The 17783-nt window shown below is 43.2% G+C and overlaps 1 long non-coding RNA gene across 2 annotated transcripts in view; it reads right to left on the bottom strand.

The window, feature by feature from the left end:
• LOC138162107 (uncharacterized) overlaps positions 1 to 341 on the bottom strand; it is a 77146-nt gene extending 76805 nt beyond the window's left edge. For both annotated transcript variants that reach the window (XR_011168549.1, XR_011168550.1), the window contains exon 1: positions 163 to 341. This is a non-coding gene — a long non-coding RNA (uncharacterized lncRNA). The remainder of the gene's footprint in view (positions 1 to 162) is intronic.
• Positions 342 to 17783: the final 17442 nt, after the last annotated feature.

The following is a 17783-nucleotide window of genomic DNA, read 5'->3' on the forward strand; positions in this document are numbered from 1 at the left end:
AGGAAGGAAGGGAGGGAGGAAGGAAGGAAGGAAGGAAGGAAGGAAGGAAGGAAGGAAGGAAGGAAGGAAGGAAGGAAGAAAGGAAGGAAGGAAGGAGGGATCAAGCCAGTATCAAGCTAGTATAAGAGGACCCAAATGGAAAACCAAAAATTAACTTGTTACCTATATCCCCATTTTTGCCAGAGGTTGTCCTTGCCTGCAATACCTCTCTTTACAAAGTGAGAAAAACAGGGAGAAGGCAGACTTTTCCACAAAGTCTTTCAGGATTATTGGACAAAAAGCAACACGTGTGCTCCACAACCAAGCACTAATTCCACAAAGTGAAAACAGAACAGAAATGAAGCTCCATGCATGGCTTGGCATGTGTATGCTTGTTATATGGTCCTGTGCGGGTTTTGCCTGCCATAGATCACCCCACATTTGAAATGCTCCAATAAAAATCATTCAAAGCAAGAATTCACTTTTATTTCCCCACCATCCACTTTAACATTAGTCATTGCTCAACCTTTACATCCTCACAGCTATGATCTGTCTTCATGTACATCAACAATAACCCTCCCCCAAAGCCAAGTATGGAGGAGTTTATGGCTTTCAAATCTTTTCACATACTCAGCTCCTCAGTGGCTCTTCGCACACGGGTAGGTCAATATTTATGGAACATCAAGCATTTACTAAGTGCCAAAGACATAAACTGAGCTACAAATCCCAACCTGAAATGAACAGTTCTAATTTGCTAATCTAAACCTAAATATTCATATTTTTTCGTACAGCAGGTTCAAGAAATGTCTTGCAAGCCAGGATTATGGCATTGAGGTTCGTTGTTATGCTTTACTCTTGAAGAGGACCAAGAGGACATCACGATGTCGGGGTCAAGGTGCAGTGAGTCCTGTGGTGACTGATCAGAGCAGCCCAAGCTCGGCAGGCTCTCCCACATGTCGGACACAAATGGTCCCTATGAACATTTGGGGTGGAGACGTCTCTAAATTTGTGCATCTCGTGTTTCTTTTTGAGCTAATGAAATTCTGTTTCACTTATAGAGCACAGTGTCTTCTTTGATGTGGGCACACCACGCCAGGCAGTCCTTTGTCAGTGTCTCCCATGTCATGCAATTGATTCCAAAATTCTTCAGAGAGATCTTGAGTGTCCTCGTATCGCTTCTTCTGACTTCCATGTGAGCGCTTTTATGTGAAACTCCTGTGTGAGTTTTCCATAAAATAGTCTTTCAGGCAAACGTACATTTGGCATTTGAACAACATGGCCAGGCATTGCATTTTCTACAATAGAGATGAATGCTTGGCAGTATAGCTCAAGAAATAATCTCAATGGAGAGTACCTAATCTTGCCAACTGATCTTCAACATCTTCCTCAGACAATTCAAATGGAAGCAATTCCGTTTTCTGCATGGTGCTGGTAGACTGTCCAGGTTTCACAGGTATACAACTATGAGTCAGCACAACAGCTCTGTAAACCCTCAGTTTGGTATGCAGCCTAATACCTCTTCTCTCCCACACATCCTTCAGAGCCTCCGAAACACTGAGCTAACTCATTGCATTAACCTCATCGAAAATGTGTACATCCCTGGAAAGTATACTGCCAAGCTAAGTAAATTTATCCATAGTATTTAAAATTTCTCCATTTGCTATAACCAATGGTTCTACATATGGATGGTGTGGTACTGGCTGGTGGAGAACATGTGTTTTCTTGGTGTTAATTTTTAGGCCAAAATTAGCACAAGCAGCAGAGAATCAATCCATACTTTGTTGCATCTCAATCTCAGAGTCTGAAATGAGTATGCAATCATCTATGAACAATATGTCATGCACCAACTCTCCCTCTACTTTAGTCTTTGCTTATAACCTTTTCAAGTTAACTAATTTATTGTTGCTGCTGTAGTTGACCTAACTGCCATTTTTATCCTTGTTGAAGGCATCTGGCATCACTAAAAACATCATGCTAAAAGAATAGGAACAAGCACACAGTCTTGCTTCACTCCATTGGTGACTGGGAAAGCATAAGAACACCATCCAATTATCCAGAACCAGTGCAAACATACCATCATGAAACTGGTGTACAATATTAATGAACTTCTCTGGGCAACCAAATTTGACCATGATCTTCCACAGACCTTCTTGACTGATAGTATCAAAGGCTTTGAAAAGATGAATAAACGTTGTGTACAGACCTCTGTTCTGCTCCCAAAATTTCTCCTGGAGTTGCAGCGAAGCAAATACTGCATCAACTATTCCATTCCTTGGCCCTTTCTGAAGCCACACTCTCAAGTGGTGAGCAGAATCATCTTCACAAACATTTTTGTACATTTTTTTTTTGTTTTGACCACAGGGTGAGATCCCCACCTGCCTCAGTAAGCAGGCTGCAGTTAGGTGAAGCAGACAATTTTGAGGATACCTTTTCTGGACCCTTCCTCATTCCAGGAGGAGAGCAATGAGGTCCTTAAGAAGGCTGCTCAAACACCCGGGGGGTTGTCAAATCCCACCACAACTTCAGTCCAGTGAGAAGAGGACCCTATGGCCTGGGCCACCTGTGTGCAGGGTTGTGACTACAGCTCCCAGTGTATGTACACCTGTTGTTTTGTCACTCACCTGTCGCCACAGGATTTCAAGGTATGTAAAATAGAGAGGCAGTGAAATAGGAACATAATAAAGGGGTAAATAGTTGGATGATAAAATAATAAAAGGATAAAACTGTAAAATAATGAAATGGTAAACTGGTATGGGCAATGCCTTCTGAGTTGTGCGGGACTTGGCTTTAAGTGAGGCAAAGTTGCACAGTTTTCAGCCTTGCTCTCTCTTTCAGAGTTACCAAAGTCCAATGTCAGGACAAAAGGCAGGCCTGGGATGGAGAGGATGACCTGGGCATCTTCAGTGTCTGGCCAAACTCTAAGCGCTCCACAGCGCCTTCTTCAGGAGCTTTCATGGCCATAGGAACAAACTGTTCTCATCCACCCATTCTGCTGGTGGAAGTCCTCACGTGCTTGGGGTACACACCCTCCTAAGTCATCAATGGATTTGAGGCCTGTCAATGACCCTCAGCGTGGTTTAGCCTGTCAGCCAACACAGTTTCATTAGGGTGTGACTGCTGCGCAGGGCATACGGAAGAGCTGGATGAAGGTGGGCACCAGAGGTAGATGGGTAGCCCTTAAGCCCTCCCACCAGAGGTGTTGATCCTCCCTGAACACCCCATACATCCAGCAGCATGGCATGGTAGAAAGAGCATCGGACCCGGGGTCATGGGCCTAAGTTCAAACCCTGGTTCTGACCCACACTACCTGCTTATGACCTTGGGCAGGTCACTGAGCCCCCACCTCCACCCCAGCCTGGATTTCCTTTTCTGTAAAATGAAGGGGTTGGACTAGATGACTTCTGAGGTCCCTTCTGACTCTACATCTATGGTCCTATGAATCCCAGTCTTTCTACTTCCTACCTGTGTGACCTTGGGCCCTAGAAAATGAAAAGAGTAGACCTGGTGAGCCCCTTCTAGTGTTGGCTTTGTCCAAGTCACTGACCTCTCGACCTTCTCTAGACAATGATGACCTCAGCTTTAGATGACCTCCTAGAGCCCCCTCTAGTTCTCAGTATTTTAAACGAAATTTTGACATTTTCTGGAAAGTATTGAACAGATGACTGGTGGGTTAGTCATGTAGCAAAAGCAAAGGACCACCAATGGAAAACCCAAGTGTGCCCTGAGAATGTCAGAAGACTTAGAGGGCCTCCCATACATGGGATCAATCATCTGTGGAGGATTGTTGGGAGGAAGCTGATGAAAACTGTAGAGGGTGAGAATAAGTTGTTATCTGTACTATTGGAGTCAGTTAAATGACATGTAGGATCCTTGGAGGCAATAACTCCTTTATATATATTTATACAAATATAAATATATAATTAAATAATAATCTATAATATATTTATAATATATAATTTATATTTACATGTTCATATAACATAATTTATTATATGCTATGGCTTCGTTAATATAATTCATATTTACACATCTATATAAAATAACAAATTATAAATAAATACTTACATAGGTATTATGTATATATACCCACATATATGTGTGTATGTGTGTTTAATGGTAGTCATCAACAGAGCCCCCTGATCTGTCAGACTGGTGTACTTCCGTGGACCTGAGCCTATACCCTGGTTACTTCTGGTGGGCTCCATACTCAAACCACTTCCAGTGACACAGGAGCTCTTTACTAAAGGGTATACCCAAGGAAATTCAGGGGAGGGAGATGGAATTCTATGATGAAGATGATAACACAAATACATACACACAAACATACACACACAGAGCTGGTTAGAGTAGATTTCTGATGGTAAGATTATTGAATTGGATTAAGCATGTGATGAGAGTCAGTGTTCTCAGAAAACAAAAGAGGCTGTTTAAAGATGGGCAAACCAATCCAAGTCAGAAATGGAACATATTGGTCAAAGCTCCTGTCAGAATGTGACTAAGCCCATGGTAGCCCCACAACAAATGTAATCTTGCAGTGGAATTTCTCTTTCTAGTAAGAGACCCAGCCAAGATACATCCATCAGGGAGCAAAGACACACTCTTTATGTAGCCATAGAAACAAAAAGGAGTAGTATCCCTGGCAGGAAACAGCTTTAAGGAGTGAGACTGACAGCAGTAAAGAAGAGAGCTAACTATGGATTCAAGAGAGACATAACCCTAGAAGTCAAGAGTTGATCTATGGGGAAGGCTAGGTGGTGCAGTGAGTAAAGCGCCAGCCCCAGAGTCAGGAGGACCCGAGTTCGGTTACGGCATTAGACACTTAACACCCACACAAAAAAACTATCCGTGTAACCTTGGGCAAGTTACTTAACCCCAACTGCCCTCCAAAAGGCAAAAAAAAAAAGAGTTGATCTACAGAGACACAGTACCAAGGAATCAAGTAAGTGACCTGCACGGCAGAAAAACTGCACCCAGAGGGAGCTGCATGAGAACTCCAAGAGTATGAATAAATTAATGGAAAAGCATTTAATACGGGGTAGGCATTGTACCAAGTGCTGCAAATTCAAATACAAAGGCAAAGCCAGAGAGGAGGATAACATCAGACTCCCCCCACACTGTAGGTGTGAGTTCCCTATTAGGTGGGCCTCACTGCCAACTGTACCCCTACATACATTGTATGTATTTGTGGGAGAATGTGACCCCCAAGTGAGGGGTGGGGAAGACAGGGTTAGGGTTATGGGAGGCAAGTAAAAAGAGAGGGTAAGCTACTTGCCCAAGGTCATAAGGTTACAATAAATGGCAAAGCCAGAATTATTCATTCATTCCCGGTTATTTTGTCTTCAGATCACTACTCTGCTCTCCCACACGGCAGGTAAAAAAAAAAAAAACCGTTTGTTTTTCTTCTTGGTTGAAAGAAGAGAACAAGGCTGAAGTTTCTCCCTATTGCTGTCTCCCTCAAAAGAGGGGCAGCATTGAAAAAACAAAGTATTGGTGGGCTGGCCCTCCTTACCTGGTGGTTCATATGTAGGTAGGATGACCAGACCAAGGTCTCCCTCCCAACTGAACCTAGAAAGTTGGACCCTATTTTTAGCATCTGCTCTGGTAACTCCTTCTTTTATTGTCCTTGGCTCCCCCCACACCAAAGGCTGTCCTCTTTGTTGATCTCCCTCAATCGTCTCATTTCCTTCTGTGAGAAGCACTAATTCAAAATAGATGCTGCCTCCTGGAGTCCTGCCAACAAGGAAACACTATCCAAATTCAATAAGCTGGCTCTGTGTGAGGATGGGTATACAAAAGGCTACTAAACAATGGGCATGTATGTATAAGCTACCAAAAGTTAAAGCTGCACTGAGACTTTTGGGACACCCTGTACATTGTATTATATATATGTTTATATGGGAATGTGCATGTTGGCGTTGTGGAATACTATTGCACATGTGTCATGTGTGTATATTATATGACTATGCATGTTCCATATTGTGTTATATTATACATTGTGTTACACTGCATCACATGTAATATGTGTTGTGTTGTGTGTACACGTCTATACTGTGTGTGAATTATATATATTGTATGTGCAAACACAAAAGCGTATTATGTAGATACATATACTGGTGTGGGTGCATCTACATATATGTGTATATATCGAGTTACATATGCATGTGTATTATATAATGTGAGCATATGGGCTATTAATTGTGTGTGTATGAGGATGTGTTGCATGAGTGTTGTGTATATGTGTGTGCATCAGTACCCATTATATATATATATATATATATATATATATTATGTGTTATACGTTGCATATGTGTCTGTATGTAAGTGTATTTGGTGTGTGCAGATGTGTAGTACAGATATCTTTGCATTCCTCCCTCTGGTGAAAGCCTTGAGAAACCCAGGTCTAGAAGAGTTCTAGTTAGAGATTGCAGGAGAAAGAAAAGAAGAGACAGAGAGGAGTTCACCAGCTGTGTTCTCCTCCCCTGGAGTTGTGAGCAAACATGACAAGGATATGGGCCTTTCAGTCTGATATTTTGGGCCCAGATCAGGGCTGGGGACAACACAATTATCACTTCCTCTGTGTAGAAGAGAACAGACATTTCACAGGTTCCTTCAGGACTCAGCTGAGGTCCCCATCCAGCCGTGGATGCCTTCCCCAGACTGTTTGTTTAAGGCATAGGCCCCTTCCCCAAAGAGAGGTAGAACACAGATATGCAGAAACAATTAACCTTATTAATGAGTCCATAAGGGTTGCCCTGAAGCAAAGGAATTCTACCAAGCCCTGCATTTGTTTTTGTCTAACCTACTCATGACTACATTCACTCTTTCAGTCATTGATTCCTTCATCAAATACTTTTACTGGACTGTATATCATACATAAGGAACTTTAGGAGAGATGAAGGAGCATAAGACATAGTACCTGGCCTCATGGAGCTTATTGACTAGTAGCAAGACAAGAAATATAGACTAATAACTAATAAGAGGCATCATAAGGGAAGTACTTTTTTTTGGAGGGGGTAGGGCAGGGCAATTGGGGTTAAGTGACTTGCCCAAGGTCACACAGCTAGTAATTGTTAAGTGTCTGAGGCTGAATTTGAATTCAGGTCCTCCTGATTCTAGGGCCAGTGTTCTATTCACTGCACCACCTAGCCGCCCTGGGGAAGCACTTACGAGAAGGAAATAAGCAAAATGCCTTGGGGGTTCAGAGAAGGCAGAGCTCAGTTTTCTATAGAGAGGAAAAAGTGTCTATAGAATTCTTGAAGGGATTTCTCTGAGATATACAGCATATGCAGAGACATTTGCTAAAGGAAGAAGTCTTCTTTTGCTTGACCTCAGAGCTATGGGTGTAAATTAGGGAGAAGCAGATTACAGCTAGGTATTTAGAGTACCAGGTCTGGAATCAGGAAGACTGAGTTCAAATGTGACCCCAGAGGCTTAACTAGTTGTGTGACCCTGGGCAAGTCACTTAACCCTGTTTGCCTCAGTTTCCTCATCTGTAAAATGAGTTGGAGAAAGAAATGGTAAACCACTTAGCTATCTCTTCCAGGAAAACCCCAAATGGGGTTACAGAGGATAGGACTCAACTGAACAACAAGACTTCAACTCAAGTTAAGGGAAAATCATCCTAATAATGAGACATGTCCGAAAGTGGGATGTACTGCCCGATCACCACAGGTCACCAAGCAAAGCCAGCACAAAAATGTGGTAGGGATTTCTTTCTAGCTCAAGAGCCATGTTTCTGTCATGTTTCAGAGCAAATTCTTCAAATGCAGGTTGCACAAAATCAATGGTCTCTAACAGAAGCCGTGCGTTACTACTTCTCACTTCCCCTCCCACCCTCAGTTTACTCACCTTTAAAGCAATAACTTCTGCAGTCCATCGGGTTCCAGTTTGAGTTCTACTATCATCTTCTGTAGGATTCCTGACCCATTTTTAAAATACGTGTGCCTTTCTATTTATGCAGTAAATTACAAGACTCCCTTCCTCTCTCCTTCTTTCCCTTCCTTTCTCATATATCATTATTTTCTTTTCTGTCTGACAGCAAATAAAACATGGCCATCTAACAACTGATGGATTCTGGGATAGATCCCGTCCAGGAACAACTGAGACCTAAGACACAGCCCTGTGCCCCAAGATCACCCTTCATCCTAGGGTCACCCCAACATCTTAGGTGAGAGGAAGAAGGAAACAAAATTTAGCTCCAGGGCACGAAGAATAAACACACCTGTGGTGTCCCAAGGAGGAGAAGTTTAGGCCCCAAGCACCGAGGTCTAAAATACTTTGGAGACAGCTTGAAGCAAAGGGCCAAAGTCACAGCTGAAACAACTGACCCAGGGGCAGCCAGGATGGGGAAAGCAGATTTTTCTGCTCAGCCAGACAAAGAATTCTCTCTCTCCCTGGGATATCCCTCTCTCACCCTCACCATTTTGCTCACTCAACAAATATTTACTGAGCACCTACTGTGTGTAAGGCCACTGTGGAGAATACCAAGAAGATTAAAATGCCTCCCTTGCTCTTATGCAGCTCACGATCCAGACAGGGTATGATCAGATCATACATCTAGAGATGGAAGAGACCTCATTTAGGCCAATGTATGCACTTCATAAATGAGGAAACTGGGCCTCAGAGAAGCTAAGTGACTTTAACTAGAATCACATAATCAATGAGCTAGACCAGGAAGAGAACTTGGAGGCCATCTAGTCCAATTCCCTCATTTTACATATAAGGAAACCGAGTCCCGATCTACCCGACGTTACACAGGTAGCCAATGACAGTCAGGATGTGAACCCAAAATTTTGATCCAAAATTCACAAGCTCGTAGCTAGAAGGCATGTTAGAGACCATCTAGTACAGTCCTCTTGTTTTATATACAGGGAAACTGAGGCCCAAGGAGTCAAGCTGAGCTGCCCAAGGTCACACAGATAGTGAGGAAAAGAACTGGGATTCAGCAGAGAAGATCCAATACTCATCTATTCTAAAACCGCCCCCCCCCCATTTTACAGAAGGAAGAAGGAAGGCTTGGCCAAGGCCATGCTCGTAATCAGTAGCAAAGTCAGGATCTGAACCCAGGCCCTCTGATTCTAAACTCAGTGCCCTTCCCACTATACCACATTTACAAATTCATCTCTTGTAAAGTGAGAAGTGGACATAGACAACAGCAGTATAAGGCAAGGTGAATGTGTGCTGTCCTGGGGTGGGTGGAAGATGAGCCCAGTCTGAAAGGGTAGGTCAGACCTGAGCCTTCTGATGTCAAACCTTCAGGCTGAGCATAGCTTAGAGGGGCATAGCCTCAGCCCAAGGTACTAAGCACGGCAACACTGGAGAGGAGAAAATGTGTTAGATTTTGGCTGACTCTGCCCACCAGTCGCACTGGCAAGACCAGAGGAGAAGCTGGCAACAAGGCCAGAGTAGTGGCCTCCACCCCTGTGGGATCTGCCTTGCCCTGGGGACCTGGACAGGACTGCTGCCCGACCTGTTCCTGGGAGCCCAAGAGAACAGGACGTTTCCTTCCTAGCAGACAAAAGGCAGTGCCTCGGGCCTCCAGGCTGGTAAGGAAAGGAGAGGGCCACTATTCCTGCACCTGGCAACGCATTCCCTCATTTATTGCTGCTGTTGCTACAGTAAAATTTTACTGTGGGTGCCAGGAAACAAAATGTGCAACAATGTACCCAAACTCCTTCCAGGAGTAAAGGGAAAGAACAACAAAAAATGGAAACTGAATGATAAAGTACTGGGCCTGCAGTCAGCAAGATCTGAATTCAAATCCAGTCTCACACAGTGACTAGCTGTGTGACCTTGAGCAAGTCACTTATCATGGGTCTGTCTGTTTCCCCAATTGTAAAATGGGGATAATAATAGCTCCCAGCTCCCAGGGAGGTGGTGAGGATCAAATGAGATAATATTTGTGAAGTGCTGAGAATAGTAGGCACATAATAAATGCTAGCAGTGGTGATGGTGGCAGCGCTATGTGATTAATTACAATGGCCAGGCTTGACTCTGGAGAAGAGAGGAGAGAATGCATCTTCCTCTCATTTTTACTAAGGTGGAGCCCAATGTGTGTGGAACGGGGCAGATTTTCCTGAGTTCGGGCCTGGAGCTCTCTCCACTGCAATACCTAGCTGCCCCTGGGAGCTTCTTGGCCCCTCCAACTCCAGGGCTTTCTTCCACTCCAAGCAAGGCTGACGGTCAACTGCTGTTAGATGCCCCAACTCTCAGGGGGTTCATTTGTCATCTGAAGCCCTCTCCTGGAGCCTCAGCCTTCCTCCAACCCCGGTAGCGCCACAGACAGACAGCACGGAGCTCCAGCCTGGAAACAGCAGGTGAGTCCCAGGAACAATCTGTCTTAGAGGACAGTGCTGTCTCCTAGGAAGGGATGTTCTTTATAGCGAGAGCATTTTAGTAAGCAGCATGCTGGGGAGAGATCACAGGGAGATGGATGAGTCAGGAAGATGAGCTAGATTTCCTAGGTCTGGTTTCTTCTCTGGTGTTCCCAGTTCCCAGCCCCTTTGCCCCCTCTGCTATCAGAGGCCTCCATTTGGGAAGACAAGAATAACTCACAATCTACATAGCATTTAACAGTCACAGAACCTTAGCCCATCAGAGTCTCTCCACTATCCCAAATGGCTGCTGCCTGCATTACTAGCAGCTTGTGAGATCATCGGACCTGAAGCTCGAAGAGACTCACAAAATAGTTCTTCACATTTAGTGTCATAAGGCTGACAAGACACTTTACAAATATGATCTCATTCCGAGCCTCTCAACAGCCCTGAAAGGCAGTAGATGCTATTATCATTCCCATTTATCAGAGGTGAAAGTTGATGCTTACAGAAGTGACTTGCTTAGGGTCACACAGCTATGCTGAGACAGCATTGAATCCAAGTTCTATTTAATCCTACTTCAGAACTCACTATACTATGTGACCTCTCAAAGGGATCATCTGGTTTAACCCTTTCATTTTCTAGAGAAGGAAGCTGAGGCCCAGGGAGCTAAAGCCCCTCCCCCAAGGTCACTCACCGACAAGCAGAGAGCCAAGATTTACACCCAGATTCTTTGTCTCCAAACCCAGAGAGTTTTCTATTTCAATGATCAGTAAAGGTATTGTTGTTCATTCATGTCTGACTTTTTTGTGACTCCATTTGGGGTTTTCTTGCCAAAGATACTAGAATAGTTTGCCATTTCCTTCTCCAGATCATTTTACAGATAAGAAAACCGAGGTCCACAAGGTTAAGTGACTTGTCCAAGGTCATACAGCTAGTAAGTGTCTGAGTCTTCCTGACTCCAGGCCCAGTGCTAGCCACCCAAAGTAAACCAGTAAAGGTTTAGAAAGCATCAAAGCTGAAAGCCCTGGCCATAGCAAAAAGTCTCCCTGGTTCTTCTGCTACCATGTGTGACCGTCCTTCCTCAACCTCCTTCATCATGCTTGTCTCACCCCCGTCTCTTTTTCACAAATGAAGAGACTGAGGTTCAGATTGTGTCTTGGCTATGAAGTGGTGAGGATTCAGCCCCAAACTTCTCTTACATCTCCAATTTAGTCCCCTTTCTACTGCATTTCACTCTTTTTCTGATTCAAAGTAAAATGGATAATTGCAGAAAATGACTGACTAAGGAAACTTCATTAAGGGAACTGAGGGAGAGGAAGGACTGTCAAAAATTCCAAAATTAAACAAGTGCATCATATTACATATACTATATACATATGCATCATAACATTATATTACATATACTATATACATATGCATCATATCAAATATATATGAAATAGACATAAAGTCAATCTGGGGTGTGAGGAAGGCCACTGACAGCTGGGAGAGGAAGATGGGAACAAGAAGTGGGAGTGCTTGAGCTGAGCTTTGAAGGAAACTAGGGATGTTTCGGGGAGGGGGTATAGCTAGATTATACAGTGGATAGATGCCTGGAGTCAAGAAGACCTAAATTTCAAATCTAGCCTCAGAGACTTACTAGCTGTGTGACCCTGGGCAAGTCACTTATCCTGTTTGCCTTGGTATCCTCATCTGTAAAATGAGCCAGAGAAGGAAATGGCAAACCACTCCAGTATCTTTGTCCAGAAAACCCCAGAGTCAGTCACAAAGAGTCAGATATGACTGAAACAACTGAACAGCAGGGACACTAGGGGGCAGAAATGAGGAGGGAGGACACTCTAGGGTTGAGGGACAGTGAATGCAAAGGCCCAGAAATAAAAGATGGAATGTCCTATATGTGCAACATCATTAAGCCAATTTGGCCTCAACAGGAAGTGGATAAAGTACAGCTAGATGTCATTGACCTAGAAAGGTGAGCCAGAGCCAGACCGGCAAGGTCTTTAAATGCCAAATAGAGGATTTTGCATTTTATCCTAGAACCAAGAGGGAGCCACTGGACCTCTCAAGCAGAGGGATGATATGGTCGGAACTTTAGGAATATCAATTTGGCAGCTGTGTGGAGGACGGATCAGAGTGGGCGGGAGGAAGCATCTCCAGTAGTCCTGATCTATATCTGGCCTCTGGGCCCAGATGACTCTGGAAGACAAAGTAAGGTGGTGACTTTGCCCAGCCCTCCCTCACTTAAATCCAATGCACTTACATGTCATAGCATCCCCTCCCTGATGCCATGGTCCTCTTCAAAAACAAAGGACAAACAACAAGATTGGAGTGGGGAAAGACTGGAGTCAGGGAGGATAATTGGGAGGTTACTGCAATAGTCCAGAGAAGCAACAAGGCACTGAAATCAGTGCAAGGAGCATCTTGGTCTCTGCCCCACCCTCGAAGCCATCCAGCGCTTCCCCAAGAGCCCCCTGTATCTGTTTGTGTATAGCTACAAGTCTTCATATTCTCTCTACCATTCTAATATGAGCTCCCTGAAGACAGGGATTACTTTGTTTTAGTAGTCCCAGTGTCTAGCATAGTGCCTGGCGCTTAGTAGGTACTTCACAAATGCTTGTTGATTGATTGTTCAAAGGACTGAACCAGGATGGTGGCTTTGTGGAGCAGAAAGGATCTGCTCTTAGCTATGTGAACAGAGAGGTTTTGGATGTGACTGATGTCGTGGGGGTAAAATCAGTAAGACTTGACAGTTGGTCGGCTTTGAGAGGGGAGAAAGAGTGAAGAGTCAAGAATGCCTCAGAGGTTACACACTGAGAGTGACTGGGAGAATATTGCCCTCATTTGAAATAGGGAGGGATATCAGGGAAAAGGGTAGATTTGGGTGGAAAGAGAATAAGTCTGACTTGGGAAATGAGGAGCTTGGGAAGTCTACAGAGACCGCTTTCACTCTGTATTCATCTCCCTGGAAATTAGCAGCATCTGGAACATAGTACGTGTTTAATAAATGTTTATTGACTGAGTGATTGACGGAAGATTACCAATAGGTAGTTGGTAAGACAGGACAAGAGTTTAGGACTGATTGTGGTGGTCAAGAATTGGAAATTGAGGTGATGCTCATCAATTGAGAAATGGCTGAACAAATTATATGAATGTATGTAATACTATTGCTCTGTAAGAAATGAAGAGCAGGCAGATTTCAGAAAAAAACCTGGAAAGACTTACATGAACTGATGCTGAGTGAAGTGATCAGAACCAGGAGAACATTGTACACAGTTAACAGCAACATTGTGAGATGATCAGCTCTGATAGACTTAAAGCTTCTCAGCAATGCAAAGACCTAAGACGACTCCAAAAGACTCATGATAGAAAATGCTATCCACATTCAAAGCAAGAGCTATGGAGTTTGAATGAAAATTGGAATCTACTATTTTCTCTTTTTTGTTGTTGTTTTTTTTCTTTCTCATGGTTTTTTTTCCTTTTGGTTCTAATTCTTCTTTACATGCAACATGACTAATGTGGAAATATATTTAATATGATTGTACATGCCTATATCAGATTGCATGCCATCTTGGGGAGGAGGAGGGGAAGAAGAGGGGGAAAATTTAGAACTCAAAATCTTAGAAAAGTGAATGTTGGAAAATAAAAATAAATAAAGAAATATTTTTTAAGAGTTCATGACTGGAATTGTGACTGGATATCTAGAAATTGTCTACATAAAGATGATAGTTCACACACATATACATGCACACACACACCATGATCATGAGATTAACAAAAGAAAAGAGCCTTCGGGGGGGGGGGCGTAGGACATGGATGATGATCCAGCAAAAGAAACTGAGAAGGAATATCAAGACAGATAGGAGGAGAATCAGAAAAGAGCAGGTTCAAAAAAAAAAATCCAGGTAGGAGGAAGTGTCTTGGAACAGAGGGTGGTCAATAGTATCAAATACTGCAGGGAGGTCAAGCAGGATGAGAAATGAGAAGAGGGTGTCACATTTGGCAATTAAGAGATCCTTGGCATTTTTCTTTTTCCAGTGGGGAAGTAGAGTGAGAGGGAGAGAAAATAAATGCTTTTTCATTGAAAAAAAACTGTTTTTAATTCAAAGAGATCATTGTTAACCTTGTAAAGAACAATTTCAGGGTGGCTAGGTGGCACACTAAATAGAGCACCAGCCCTGGAGTCAGGAGGACCTGAGTTCAAATTCGGCCTCAGACACTTAACATTTACTAGCTGTGTGCCTGTGGGCAAGTCACTTAACCCCAATTGCCCTTCCAAAAAGCAAAAACAAACAACAATTTCAGCCAAATGATGAAGTCAGAAACCAGACTGAAAGGAGTTGAGGAGTGGGAAGTGAGAAGGGTAATGACAAGCATTCTATAGGAGTTTGGCTGTGGACGAGAACAGAGACATTGGATAGCAGCATGAGGACATAGTGGCCATGACTTTTTTTGGCGAGTGTAGTCAAGTTTTGGACTGCTCGAGATTCCAAAGGTACAGTAACAAGCCATTTTAAGTTACAGGATTTCAAAGATAGTCACAGTAACTGTAAGTTATATTATCCTAAAGATTCAATAACAGTAGTGGTAGAATCTATTGACATGGTTGTTAAATAGGTATATTTGCCCTGGGCAAGTAGTAGACTCTTGATAAATGATGGTTGGGCAGGTGGATAGATGGGATGGATGATGGATGGATGGATGGATGGATGGATGGATGGATGGATGGATGGATGACTTGTCAGTCATCCTAGAGAGGCTGATAAGTTTATTAAGAGCTTAGGAAAAGTGTATTTAATCTTCTAAAGGAGACAGCATGATGTAGCATGGAACAACCTCTGATTTTAGAGTCAAAGAACCTGGGTTGGAGTCCTGTTGGTGCTACTAACTAACTATGTGACATTAGGCAAGTCAACTCCTCTCTTTGGGCCTGTTTCTTCATCTTGTGTGACTTTGGGCAAGTCACATAAGTGCCTTCTCTGTACCTCTGTAAGATGAAGGCATTGAACTCAGATGATCTCCAAGACCCCTGCCAGGGTTAAAACTTCTACAGAATCAAAGGAAAACACTTTTCTCACTACCACATCTTCCCAAGATGGATGCTCCAGACCAGAACTCCACATCCCAGATGGACCTGGAGATGAGAATGTGACTGGCACAGATCTCAAGGAGGGCAAGAGAGCTTGAAAATGACGCTCCATCCAAACCAACAGAAAAAAGGCCACACTTAAAGGCTGGGCATCAAGGCCCAAGGTAATGGTTTCCTTCCAATAGAAGTTATTGGAACAAAGCAAGAAAGATCAGTAACCATTAAACAAATTTTACTCTCTGGCACTTTCACAGTTTTGTTGATGGATCAGTTAAGAAAATCCTGAATAAATTATGAAGTAATGGTAGAAAGGAGGCTTCTTGCAAGGAAGCCTCGATATAGCAGCTTTAAAAGGGCAAAACACAGGTTTATTAAGCTTGGCAGCCCTAATAAATCCCGGCTCCCATTACTGGGCCAGTGAAAAAGAGCCACCTTCTGATATGTCATTGGTAATTCAAACAGCAATAAATGTTCCCATGTAGGGCAGTAGCAGCTTATCAACTGCTCCCCTCCCGCCATGAGCATAAAGAGTCTGTCCTGAAGAGTATCCATGAACCCAGTAGGCAGCTGCCTAGATGAGGAAGGTACTAACAAACCACTCACACACACACACACACACACACACACACACACACACACACACGCCGGTCCCACCAAAAGGCATCTTCTCCACAGACTTGCCACTATGTCCAAAATTTCCACCATTAGCACCATTCATTTGGGTGCAAGTTTTGTGTCTCTCTCTAGACTGATCTGGAAAGTCACTTCATAAAGTGGGAAAATGCTGGATTTAGAGTGATAGCATCATATTATGTATCTAGAGCTTGAAAAGATTTCAGAGGTTATCTAATCTAACCTCCCCTTTTTATAGATAAGGACATTGTTGTTCAGTTGTTTTCAGTCATGTCTGATTCTTTCTTGACCACATTTAGGATTTTCTTGGCAAATATTCTGGAGTAGTTGTCACTTCCTTCCCCAACTCATTTTATAGATGACAAAACTGAGGCAAATAGGGTTAAGTGACTTGCCCAGTGTCCCACAGCTAATAAGTGCCTGAGGCCAGATTGCCTGGCACCACCTCTGAGGCCCATACAAGTTAGATGACTTAACCACAGGTACACAGGCAGTATAAATCAGAAGATCTGGGTCAAAAATGACTGTGTAGTCTTGGGGAAATGAGTTTACCTCTGCCAGTCTCAATTTCCTCAGCTATAAGATGAGGGAGTTAGACTAGATGACCTCTAAGGTCCCCTTCCAGCTCCAAATCTTATTATATCTAGAATGCAAACTTGTTGCCCTGGAAACACCTACTAACTCGTTATTATGGACTAGCCTGCTTAGCAAAAAGCCAAGTATGAAGGAAATGGGACCCAGAACCTGTAAGTTTGGATAGAAAGGGAGGAAGAAGAAAGGAAACAGCTGAGGCATGGGATGTTGACCAAGGAAAGAAGATCCAAGCTGGGTATCATAACAGGGTCCCTGGGGAGACAGAATTGGGAGCACAAAGTCAGTGGATACTGAAAACAAGAATGGTCTTAGAAAAGGAGAGCAAGAAAACTTGAAACACTCTTCTTCCTCTGTTCTGCCTACTGCCCTCGCTGGCTTCCTTTAAGTCCCAATTAAAATGCCATCCAGAAGTCTTTCCCAATTCCTCTTAATTTTATTGTTTTCTCTCTGTTAATTATTTCCTATTTATCCTTCATGTAGCTTGTTTTGTATATATTTGTGTGTTGTCTACCCCTTTCGATTGTAAGGTCCTTGAGGGGAGGGACTGTCTTTTACATCTTTTTGTATCCCCAGTACTTCACACAGTGCCTGGAACATAGTAGGTGCTTAATAAAGATTGATTGATACATAATCACTGAAATAAACTACCCTGTCTGAAAAACTACCCCGTCTGAACAAGAACACAGATGCTAAGTCAGAGAATCATAGAGCGTCAGGGACCTCAGGAGTCAACATGAAAAGGAATCGCTGCTATAACACACCAAACAAGTGGTCGTGCAGACTCAGCTTGATGACCTCCAGTGAAGCAGAACCTATTCCATTGTTGGACAGCTCCAAGGAATAAGTATAAACTCCTTCCACTGTGACTAACTTGGTTTCTCTGAGTTCTTTCCTTTTTACTGGTTCCGGTCCTCTGAGGGAAAACAGAATTAAGTCTAATCCTCTTTCAGATGATAATCTTTCTAATACTTGAAGTCAACTTCCATGTTCCCCCAAGTCTTCTCTCCAGGCTCAGTGTTCCATCTCTGTGACCTCCCCTCCCTGGCACTGTCCTGAAGCAGGAGCAGACACTAAAAACAACAACTTTGCTTCATTAGGAAGAAATAAACAATTGAAAGGAGAAAGATCAGTGAAAACAATGGGAGAAACGACCAATAAATACTTGAAATTAGAAA

Source organism: Petaurus breviceps, unplaced genomic scaffold (genome assembly GCF_028583685.1).
Source record: "Petaurus breviceps papuanus isolate PSGF00001 unplaced genomic scaffold, PetGlider_PUasm1.0 186, whole genome shotgun sequence".
Lineage (NCBI taxonomy): Eukaryota > Metazoa > Chordata > Mammalia > Diprotodontia > Petauridae > Petaurus > Petaurus breviceps.